Source organism: Danio rerio, chromosome 21 (assembly GCF_052040795.2).
Source record: "Danio rerio strain M-AB ecotype USA chromosome 21, GRCz13ab, whole genome shotgun sequence".
Taxonomy (NCBI): Eukaryota; Metazoa; Chordata; class Actinopteri; order Cypriniformes; family Danionidae; genus Danio; species Danio rerio.
The window spans coordinates 32,864,892-32,876,031 of record NC_141041.1 but is presented as its reverse complement, the minus strand read 5'-3'; the positions used below and the strand labels follow the sequence as shown (position 1 = coordinate 32,876,031).

General features: G+C 35.2%; 1 protein-coding gene across 7 annotated transcripts in view; it reads left to right on the top strand.

Annotated features, from left to right (window-relative positions):
• The first annotated feature begins 2,236 nt into the window (after positions 1 to 2,236).
• The window catches only part of cxxc5a (CXXC finger protein 5a), a 51,241-nt gene continuing 42,337 nt past the window's right edge, over positions 2,237 to 11,140 (top strand). For 3 of the 7 annotated variants that reach the window (XR_015520414.1, XM_087301647.1, XM_087301644.1), the window contains exon 1: positions 2,237 to 2,479. The gene's annotated coding sequence lies outside the window, so the exon portion shown is untranslated. Of the gene's footprint in view, positions 2,710 to 11,140 lie in introns of all 7 variants that reach the window. The other 4 variants (XM_087301649.1, XM_087301646.1, XM_087301648.1 and 1 more) reach the window with 2 other exon arrangements.

Below are 11,140 nucleotides of genomic sequence, written 5' to 3'. Positions count from 1 at the left end.
AATTTGAAAAAATAAAAAAAAGTTATTATTTTAAATAAACTTAATCTGTTATTTTACCCTAGCTGTCGGAGAAAAAACCCAGCTTAGTTAAAAAAATATTTAAAATAACAAACTTTAAATTACAAAAATTTCCTTAAATTAAAATTTCCGGTAAATTTCTGTAATTTATTGTCTGTTATTTTACAGTAAATGTCTGTAATTTAAAATCCATTAATTTACATTCACCCTATCTGCTATTAAACAGTGACATTAAGTGCATAAAAATAGTGTGTTCAGTCTTCACGTCATGGATGCATGGATACTAGATAACACTCCACTTGTTAAGTACTTGTACAAATTACTTCCTGAGTTATATTGTAAATTTCTTCTTTTCTAAATAAAAGTTTGTTTGAAAAAAAAAAAAAAAAAAAAAAAAAAACACTCCACTTGTTAAGTGTGACGTCACATGAAGCAGCTTCCGGGTCCAAGTGCTCTATCAAACTGCATGGGGAGACTCAACAAATGGTGATAATAAATGTTTACAAATGATGTAATACTTTCAAAAATCACGATCGCAAGATATCCATGCCTAATATCCGATTGCCAGAAAGTGATTAATATTTTAAAAAAATATTAAAATGTTGATGTCTGCGATGCGGCGACACAGTGGCGCAGTAGGTAGTGCTGTTGCCACACAGCAAAGTCACTGGTTCGAGCCTCAGCTGGGTCAGTTGGCGTTTCTGAGTGGAATTTCCACGTTCTCCCTGCGTTCGCGTGGGTTTCCTCCAGGTTTCCCCCACAGTCCAAAGACATGCGGTACAGGTGAAATGGGTAGGTTAAAATTGTCCATAGTGAATGAGTGTGTGTGTGGATTTTTTCCAGAGATGGGTTGCGGCTGGAAGGGCATCTGCTGCGTAAAAACGTGCTGGATAAGTTGGCGGTTCATTCCGCTGTGGCGACCCCGAATAAATAAAGGGAATAATCCGACAAGAAAATGAATGAATGAATGTCTTTGATGCAGAAAATTCAGACAATGTTGTGTAGGCTACATTATGATACTTTATAAAATTCACTTTAATGTGTGATATGACTAAAAAGTGGTCATAAGCGAATATATTCGCGGCTTGGACCTGGAAACAGTATTTCATTTTTCACGACTTAACAAGTGGATGGTCTATAGGATCACATGTGCGCAGATGCATCGTGTTTATTTACAAAGTGACATCGCCTACTACTGGTGTGGCATGAACAGTGATTTTAGTCGAATTCATTAATCTGTGTGAACAAGCATTTGTTCTGACAACACTTGTCTACATGTCAGAATGTAAAACTGGGGAAAATTTTGTATCACTTTCTAGTCACATGATAATGGCAAATTGCCTGAAGCTCGTGTAACAGCCGATGATGTTGGCTTTTTAAAACTTAAATGAATAATAAAAAAAAATCATTAAACCCATTTTTTTAAAGAAATTATATTCAGTTTATGTTGGGCTACTTAATGATATCATCCAACTTACTATTAGTATAATTACAAAGTGAAATCAACTGTGATGGATTAACTTGTTATTTATTTCTAAAATATTTAATTTTAATACTCACAGATCATTGATTAACCACCACTGATATAGGTAAAAAGCACCCCATAAAATTTTGCTAGCAGCTGGAATGTACTTGGGGATTTATTGACACCAAGCCTAAAGTCATAAAAAAATATATTATTATAATATTATTTGCATAACAAAGTTTCTAAAAGCGCAAGACATAATGCACTTTTAATACTTTATTATTTCATATTAATTTATTCCGTCGAGCAATACATAAAAACATGCCAAAATGAAAACAAATAGTAGGATTACAAAGTCATGCAGTCACCACGTGCATCCTTCTGACATTGTTTGATGGTAAATATGAATGTGTTGAAGGGAAGTTCAGTCTTAAAGCGGTATGACGACATATCAACTTTTGCTCCTGGAGAAAAAAAATCACAGGCTGCTCAGCGCACAGAGAAACAGAAGCGACACAGATCTCCTTCCGTCACATTAACCCGCAAATCATTCACAAAGCACGTGCACATCGAGAAACACCCTTTAGTTTAAGGTCCGACATTTAAAACGTCGGCGAAAAAAAGCGCCGCGTAAACGCGAGATGTCTTTGTTTATCTGTGTATTTTCTCCGCCTCAGCGTCGCCGAAAGTCCAGTTCGGTTTTTACGTGAAGCTCCAAAAATCTATGAAATGTGTTTGCATGTTCTTCTGGATGTAGAGGTGGGATTGCGAGAATCGAAAGGTTGGTGAGCCCACACGCTCAGCTTCCCAGAAAGTACGTTTAGCAATAATTCACCATTCTCTTCCTCACGCGCTCGGCTCGGTCGAAGGCTCCATGATTTCTGGAAGTCGAGAATAAGCTTTTTCTCCCTTCTTTTTGCCATCAATCTCAACGACAGGCTTGGAGAAGGGGCGCTCGGACAGTGGAAGCCCTCCCCTCCGCTCGGATCTGCCTTGGTAGGTGCGAATAAAAAAGGGGCCAGTGTTTGCAAATATGCAGATACATGGAAAGGGGGGAATCATACTTTGTTGAAGTCTGCTCAAAGTTGGGATGTCATCTTCCTAACGATTTCGTTGGCTGGGAGAACGGGAGAATGATTGTGCCGTACATTGTCAGGCGTGCTGCTGCAGACCGTTCACTGGCACCGCAGAGACCCAGGTTTCAGATCACTGAGTCTAGACAAAAGGTATTTTTGTGCTGCTTTAATGTCAAATTAAATAAGGATCCGACTCGTAATTAAGCGACCGCGCAATATTGGCTCGTTCTCGCAAATCTGAGCTTTATTTTCCTGTGGAAACGCGCTCGCGCTTCCCAGGAAGTAATATCGCTTTGACTCTGTACAACGCGATTTAATCAATTGTCAGAATATACAAATCGTAAATGTATTTAAATGCTTTGGTGGGCTGTGCAAACTTAACACTCTCTTGAATAATTTGCTAGTAAAATTATGATGCCGATGACGTTTATGATAGTTGCTCCTCCAGCATGTAACGACAGGTGGTATTGTAGTTGATGATGCGTTATGTTATAGACGCGGAACTTTTGCTCTTCCAGCAGCTGCACACCTGTGCGTTACTAAAACGCTGTGCTCGTGAATATTGCTGTATATCGTTAAATAGAGGGTGTCTTGAATGTGTTTGCAGTTTGATGTTTAGTCGCTTGTGATTTGAGATGATTTGTGCAACTCGTCGCGGTGGGATTAGGCAAAAATGTGCGCTTCATTGTTCGCTGAGAGGATATTATCAGGCTGATGTCGCCGCGGAGAGCGCGCGGGGATTTACTGCTGCAGTCCGCGGCCGACAGCGCGCGGCGCTCATGCACGCACTGTTTGTGTGATTGCCAGTCATTAACTTTCACTATGACGCAAAGAGTTGGAGAAGTTTTCAAGCGCATTTAACTTTGAGCTATGCAAATGCGCACAGGGACGCTCGGCAAAGTCCACATCTGGATAGAAAAACATGAATTATTGTCAGCGTCCGCTGGATCTCGTGCGCGAGAGTGTTCGTGTGTAGCGCTTGCGTGTGAGAGCGTGCATGCGTGAGTATGTGTGTGTGTGTGTGTGAAGCAGTGTGAGGAAGAAAGACAGCGGCAGGGGGAGATAGATAGGTGTGTGTGCGTGTGGTGTGTGTGTGTGTGTGTGTGTGTGTCTTGGGGGAGATATTACGTTGGACTCCGCATCACCTGAATTACTCGATATCTGCTTGCGTGACGTTTCCAAGTAACCTCACAGTGATTTTTTCCCTCCTTTCAAAAGCGTCAGCAGTCCGGTTTAGTGGCATGGTTTATCCATTAGGCTGCATTATTTTTGTTTTGGAATAATAATAGATTTTAGTTTAGTGTTCTGGATTGATTAATTGTAATGTGATTTAAAAACGAATAATTTATCATGTTTGGAATTACAAATAATGAATAAATATACTCATGAAATAATTTTAAGGAAATAAAAAAGTTAATTAATCAACCTTATATAAACATAAGCAAGCACCAGGTCTAAAATTAACTTTCATAATTGCTAAAATCTAGTAAAAACGTTTTAGTGAGTTACAACATTACTCACTAGCTGGCCGGTAACTTTAAATTTGTAAAGAATTATTATAATGTGATATAATTTAGCTTCTAAATTTTAATTTTTCAGCATTATTATGAAACTGCAAATAATTATTTTAATGCCTTCCGTGATAGCACACATACGCCACAAAGATCTTGTGTTGGTGTTTGTGTTTACATATGGAACACAATGGATTTGCTGAGCGTTTGCTCATCTTCAGTATGTCTGCAAGATGCTAATTAAACTTATAGACTATGTCTTTAGGATGTTTAGGATTTTAAATGATCATAAAATGTTTATTAGATGATTGTACACAGCAGATATTTTCCTGATGAAATGTTCTTTAAACACACTTTGCTAAATGCTATCGGGGCTAGAATTTGGATTAGCTGCTAAACTTTAGCATGATTATCAGTTTGCAGAAACTTCTATCATCACTTTAGTATGTGATGTGGTTTAGCCACTAAAAATGTTAGCATAATTACATCACAAAATCACAAAGACTTTGAATGCCTAAGAAAACAAATATGGCTATAGCTATTAAACTTTAATGTGATTTAATATCACAAAGATTTGTATAATTGCAACTTTAGCATGCTTTAGCCTAAACTTTATTATGATTATAAAATCACAAATACTGGACTATTTGTAATGTGAAGTGCGGCACTGTAATTTTCATACAGTTTTATGGCCACCAAAAATATATAAGTCATCACCATTAACAAATGTTATACTTCATTTATATAGCTAAAAATGTAAACTCTTTTTCACTGCAAGACTTTCCCTATTGTTATTCAATAGTGGAAGGACCAATTAGCCGCGTGTTTGTCCCTAGGGAAGAGTCACGAGCTCTCTCAGCAAACAGCTTCACATGACATATTACCATTAGAGGCCTTGCAAACTTAAATATGCATAAATGAATACGTTTTGTCAGTTAACATAAATGTTTAAATAGTCCACTGTGGAGACATATCCAATGTTTCTTCCAATTAATAAGCTGAGATATCATTTTCATAACATGTACCAATATAAAACAGCGCAGTGTGAGTGTCAACATATGCAAAGGCACATCGTGACCATCACTAATTGCTGAATTTGTCAGATGGAAATTAGAGAAGGAACAATGATTGCGATTTAAAGATTTTAAGGATTTACAGGAAGGCAAAGTTTAATATTTCCAGACCATCCTCTCCAATGGCTGTTTGGGTGTAATTAGCCATTACTAGACTTCCTTCCTTTTAATGTAGCGATATCAGTCATAAAAATCTCCAGACACATCTTTATGTAGCTATTATCTTGTGCTTTAGTACATTAATGATTCTGCTGAATATGTGTGTAGCCGATATCAGAGACACACAGCTTTTATACTTTTTGACACTTATTATGCAGTTAATAAATGCTGACCAAATCAGATTAACTTTACACCTTGCCTTTGGCATTTTAATATTTTAACAGCCATTACCCTTACATAAATGAACCATGCTTTTAATAAAACCCCAAAACACATGTTTATTGCAGATAAATTATGGTAACCACACATTAACCACGGTTTGCTACATTAACTACAGCTTAAACATGGTATTTGTAGCAAAACTGTGGTTATACAAATAATAACCATTTTCCAAAAAAAAAAAAAAACTATGAAACATTAACTATGAAGATGGTTAGTTGTAGTAAAGTTAATATGATTATTTTTACTTCAAGTACATTAAGAAATTAATGCATAAAACACATAATTGTTGTGCTGGATAATCGTTTCATTGCTATATGACTTTAGCACAATTTAATTTAGTCAAACCTAATCGGTATGATTACAAAAGTGTTTACATCTGTGTTAATTGATCTGGCATACTTGAATCTGATTGGTCAAAGACTATAGAATACACAAGATGTGTCACTCGTATACTCGTTTTAAATGGGCATAGTGTAACGGTCCATTTTGCGAATGAAGCCCTGCCTTTTAGTACTTTACAGCTATAGTCGCTATAGACTGAGGATTCTCCAGGGGAAGGTCTCGGACCAGACGTGAGTTTTTGCAGATTTTGTGATATTCGAACATTTAGAAATAAAACTAAAGATACAGTTGTTGTCTAATTTTATTGGTGATTCCTAATAAGAAATGTAATCGTAAGCTTGGAAAGCAATTTTGGCGATATTGATGTTGGCCCTATCAAACAGAATGCCTGAGCATACTGTCCGAAAGGTGTTTCGAAAGAGGTGTTTCAAAGATGGACACAAAGTGAAATGACTTGCCTTAAAGGGACTTTAACACAAGCTTATCTGGGTATTTTGAATCATCTTGATTGTTAGTGATTATATTTATATATTTATATGCTCATCTCTGTCAATCCAGTATTCTTGACTGTTTGGTGCCGTCATGCCACTGAATAAAATTAATAATAATAATAATAATAATGATAGTAGTAGTAGATTAGTGTAGGCTGCATCCAGGCTTTTGTTAAAAGAACACATTTGCTTTCTGTAAGCTTTAGTTTAATTAAAGCGCTAGTAAATTATTATTGATCAAATAAATTTTTTTTGTGTCTAATAGATCAGTTTTGCTGCAGATAACTTTGTAGTAAAAGGGATATTGTATATCCAGCAAGTTGTTTTTTCACAGAATAAAGCCCTTTATTCGTATACAGCTGCCTGTCAGGCTTCATGTTAAAGATAAAGTACATCCAGGAGGTTGTTCTCTTAGAATAGAGCCTGACAGGCTTATCGGCAGCCAGATTCAAATGAGAATGCTGGTCTATAAGACTGAAGGGCTTTAAATAACCATGCTTGATGTACTTTATCCTGCTTATTACACAGGTACTTGCCACAAAACATTAAAATATTATTCATGGTATTCACTGACAATTAAGATGATTTTGAAGTTCCCAGATGGACCTGCGTTATTTAGAGGTTGTTATCTTGGAAGAAAATACCTTAGCATGTTGACAGACCAATCAGAATTGAGAATTCTAGACAACGTTCATATCTGCAATAACAACTGTCTGTATGACCATCTAGTATCCAAAAAAGGTCTTTTCATTCTTTAGTCAGTTGCTAGATTGACACTACAGCCACAAACAATGAATGCTATTTGCTAGCATAGTTGCTAACAGCTGTCATCATAGGGGACAAAAACAGCGCTTTGATTCTCTCAACTTTTCCATGTTGTCAGGCTAGTGTTGACTTTTCCTTTTCAGCTGTAAGTTTCTTGACCTCTCAACCTCTGTTTAAAAAAATGAATCCTCTTGTCAGTTTAAGTCACGAAGGTCATTCCTCAGCTGTTTGATCACAGAAAAAGGCTAATACCTTACATTTGTGACACACTGAACTCCAAACTCCAATAAGATATTGTAGTTTGTGTAAACTAATGACAGCTTCAGGTAGGAGACATTTATATAATATGTACACTTTTAAATGGGTTTATTTCTGGTTTTAGATTATATGAGTTGATATTTCTATCCCCTTTGTCACCCGTAATGGGGAAGTTAACCCTAAAATGTAAATGTTGTCATTATTTACTTTTTCAGACTTCTGTTGAACACAAAGGAAGATATTTTGAAGAATGGTTGAAATGAAGAGTAAAGAGGCACACATTACACACTGATGTATTTTTTACTCATTTGGTAGACACTTTCAAATTCCATTTTTTTTTGCTAAAACTTTAGTTGAAATACTAATCCTCAGTATTAACTTGTGGTTTATTGTCTGCCTATTATTAAGATATTGGCTGTTTTTGAGTATTATAAAGTACATATTCTGGATGATAAACTCTTAAAGTGCTGAGTTAACCAATGTTAGGTTTTAATCCAATGTTGGGTCAAATAGGGACAAACCCGATGTTGGGTTCCTTTTCAGTTAAACTTAAATGACAGTTTTTTTATTATCCCAGTTGTTGTGATAGTCCAGATTTGACTCGAAGTTTAACCCATATTTGACCTTATGAACAACTTTTAATTTTTTGAATGTATTCTACATTCCCACTCCTACCTAATACTTAAACATAACTACTACCTTAATAACTATAATAAGCTGCAGGTAGGGTTGGGCGATATGGCAAAAATACAATCTTGATAATAATTTTTCACATTAAACGATAACGATATATATTTTGATATAAGCTGTCAATGCTGCTAATGCTAAAAGTGTACATCAACAATGACTGAAGCCACAAAAATTAGAGGGTCCATTAAATGGTACAGCATATTTTCTGGCCATGAATTTTTGGTGGCTGACAATTTGGTACATCTCTAATATCAACACATTTTTAGATTCCCATTTTTGCACATTAATGGTGTGTGATTGGCTCTTAGATTAATATAGAGTAAAAAAAAAGTCTGAAGCTTACTGTATCATTGTTTTTGACATACATTTTATTGCGGTTCGCAGTTTTGGGCAGTAGCGTTGCGACAAGAAGTGACACTACTAGCTTAACTACATTTCTCAGTAGCGTTGCGGTAGCTTCGCTACTTTCTAAACCAAATAACTTGTGTAGTGAAGCTATTTTTAAGCGCAGTAGCGTCCACACGAGCTACATTTACCGATTGCGGATCAATAAGTGACAGCACCAACAATCACGGAGCTATGATGCCGGTGTCTAACTGATGAAAGTAAATCCATATGATGGCAAGAATGACGATTTTGTTTTTCTTCCTGTTTTACGGGGGTCGACAATAAACCTGAACAACAACATAAATTGCAGCTGAACTATCATAGTACAATGCATCGTTTGGGAAAAGAATGATGTAGTGACAAGTGGTTCCCAAAACGCATAGTGTTTCTGTTGCAGATTCATTGCTTGAACCATGTTAGTTATAACTAAAAATGCCCATAATGACGCTCTAAACTGGGTGGAGTAACAACTTCTTTAGAGAAAAACCCCATCATTTATTTGTGCAAATTATGTTGTTTTACACAATCATGCATTTAAAATAAAATCCAATAATAGATTTGGTAAAAACATGCACTCGCTTTCCATATTAATTGAAATATATGTAAATGGCACATGTAGGGCCTATGTTTTCTTTACAAATAATATTGAGAATATAACCTATATATATCCTATTCTAAACTATAAAATAACTTACAAAAGCTAACACGCATTCTAATATCATGTATAAATCATATAAATAAATAATGAGACTATTTATTAAGAAATTAAATTTAATAATTATTATGTATTAGAAATGAAAAAAACAATACTTTAATAATAATATTAATGATAATAATATTAATAATATTTATAATAATAATAATTATTATTATTAAATAGGATATTGTTATTTATTTATTTTTTAAAAATCTACTTTTACAATTTGATACTTGTAAATCACAGGAGAACGCTCTAACCAGCAGGCCTATGTCATATACAGTACAGATATATTTTATAAATAACCCACTATAACTGAACTATAATAATAGTTTGAAAGCAAATTACACCTAATAGAGATGACTTTTTTATTTTTAATAATTCCAACTTTGAATGTTAGAATGTTTTAAATGAATAGGGCATTGGGGGGACAAGTGGGAACAGAACACAGCCATGAACTATGTTTCTAACTACAGCTCCAGAGGTGTAGTTGTGAGTGCTCAAGCTTGTGACGCAGTTTGCGAATGTTCGCTGCAGCGACGGATTTGGGAAACGGCTAATTAACAAACTATGTTTGTAATGATGGATATTGCGACCTTAGTTGGCTAACGATGGTTTTGGGAAACGCACCCCTGGTCAGTGATGTCGTCAACCAATTAGGCAAACATGAGAAACTTGCTTCTTATAGAAAGATGACTGAGAGAGAGGATTTATAGTTTACAGTAATAAAGACTAAAGTATATGGATAGTTCATGATAGTTACTATTGATACTACATTTTGTAGTGTAATATGAAGAGTTGTAAATATATATATATATATATATATATATATATATATATATATATATATATATATATATATATATATATATATATATATACACACAATATAATGCTTATGCCTAAAAAATTTTTGATGGGATTTTTTGTTTTTGCTGTTATATACTATAATTTGTTTCTGTTTGGTACAGCATATTATTTAAAGTAAATATTTGAACTGAACAAGTATGCCTCATATGTTACATTGACAGTTTTATTGACCATAAAGATCTGATTGGCTTGGATTTAAGTTGCTTCGATTAAGAAAATAAAATTGCAAAAATAGCTTAGATGTAGCTAAGCTTTTTAGCTAAACTTTTGCCAAGTAGCTTTTAGCTCAGCTTGCTACACTTTCAAAAGGGTAGCTTTCAGTGTAGTTAAGCTACATTTTAAGTAGAGTAGCTAATAGCTTAGCTCACTGCATTTTTTAAGTAGCTTGCCAAACACTAGCCATTCGATACAATATTGTTTATCAGCCCAGCCTTATAACTGCAGGTTATGAGTTTATTGAGCTGAAATAAGTCATAAAGGTTTGTTTAAAGTAATAATTGTACCTTAAAATAAAGCATAACCATGCCATGCTCTACTTTATAAGCTAAAGGAACACTTTATAGTTTGGTCTTGACACGAAAATATTTCAGTTTAAGGATTAAACAACAAAAATGCCTTTTACATCCATTTCTGCATTTCATGAGAAACTGATTCTGACCATATGACAGACTATAAATGATGGTTTCACCCAAGACAGTTGCTCTCTTTCTGACTGGTCTTTGAGTTGTTGTATTTATTGACTCATCTGACTTCATGCCTTTTTCTCTGATATTTCGGAGCTTTGACATTCCACATTAGCTATAAATGGGTCATTATGTTTTCTCTACTGGACTGCTGATTACATGGTTAAGGGTCTGATTACACAAGCTCTGTCTGAATGAATACAAAGCCTTACAATCATTCATAAGCATGCTTTTGAATGGTGCTAGGTTAATTGCATTGGAGTCTGGCTTGCCATCTTTACAGCTGCGAATAAGGCATTGTGTCTGAAGCGAATCCAGCATGTGGCCTGGGGTACCACAAACACCTCTTAAGCTATAGTATGCAATCAGGTACATATAAAAGTTGGCCCAAACTAAACCATATGACATCTGCATCAGCATATACTTCTGTAGC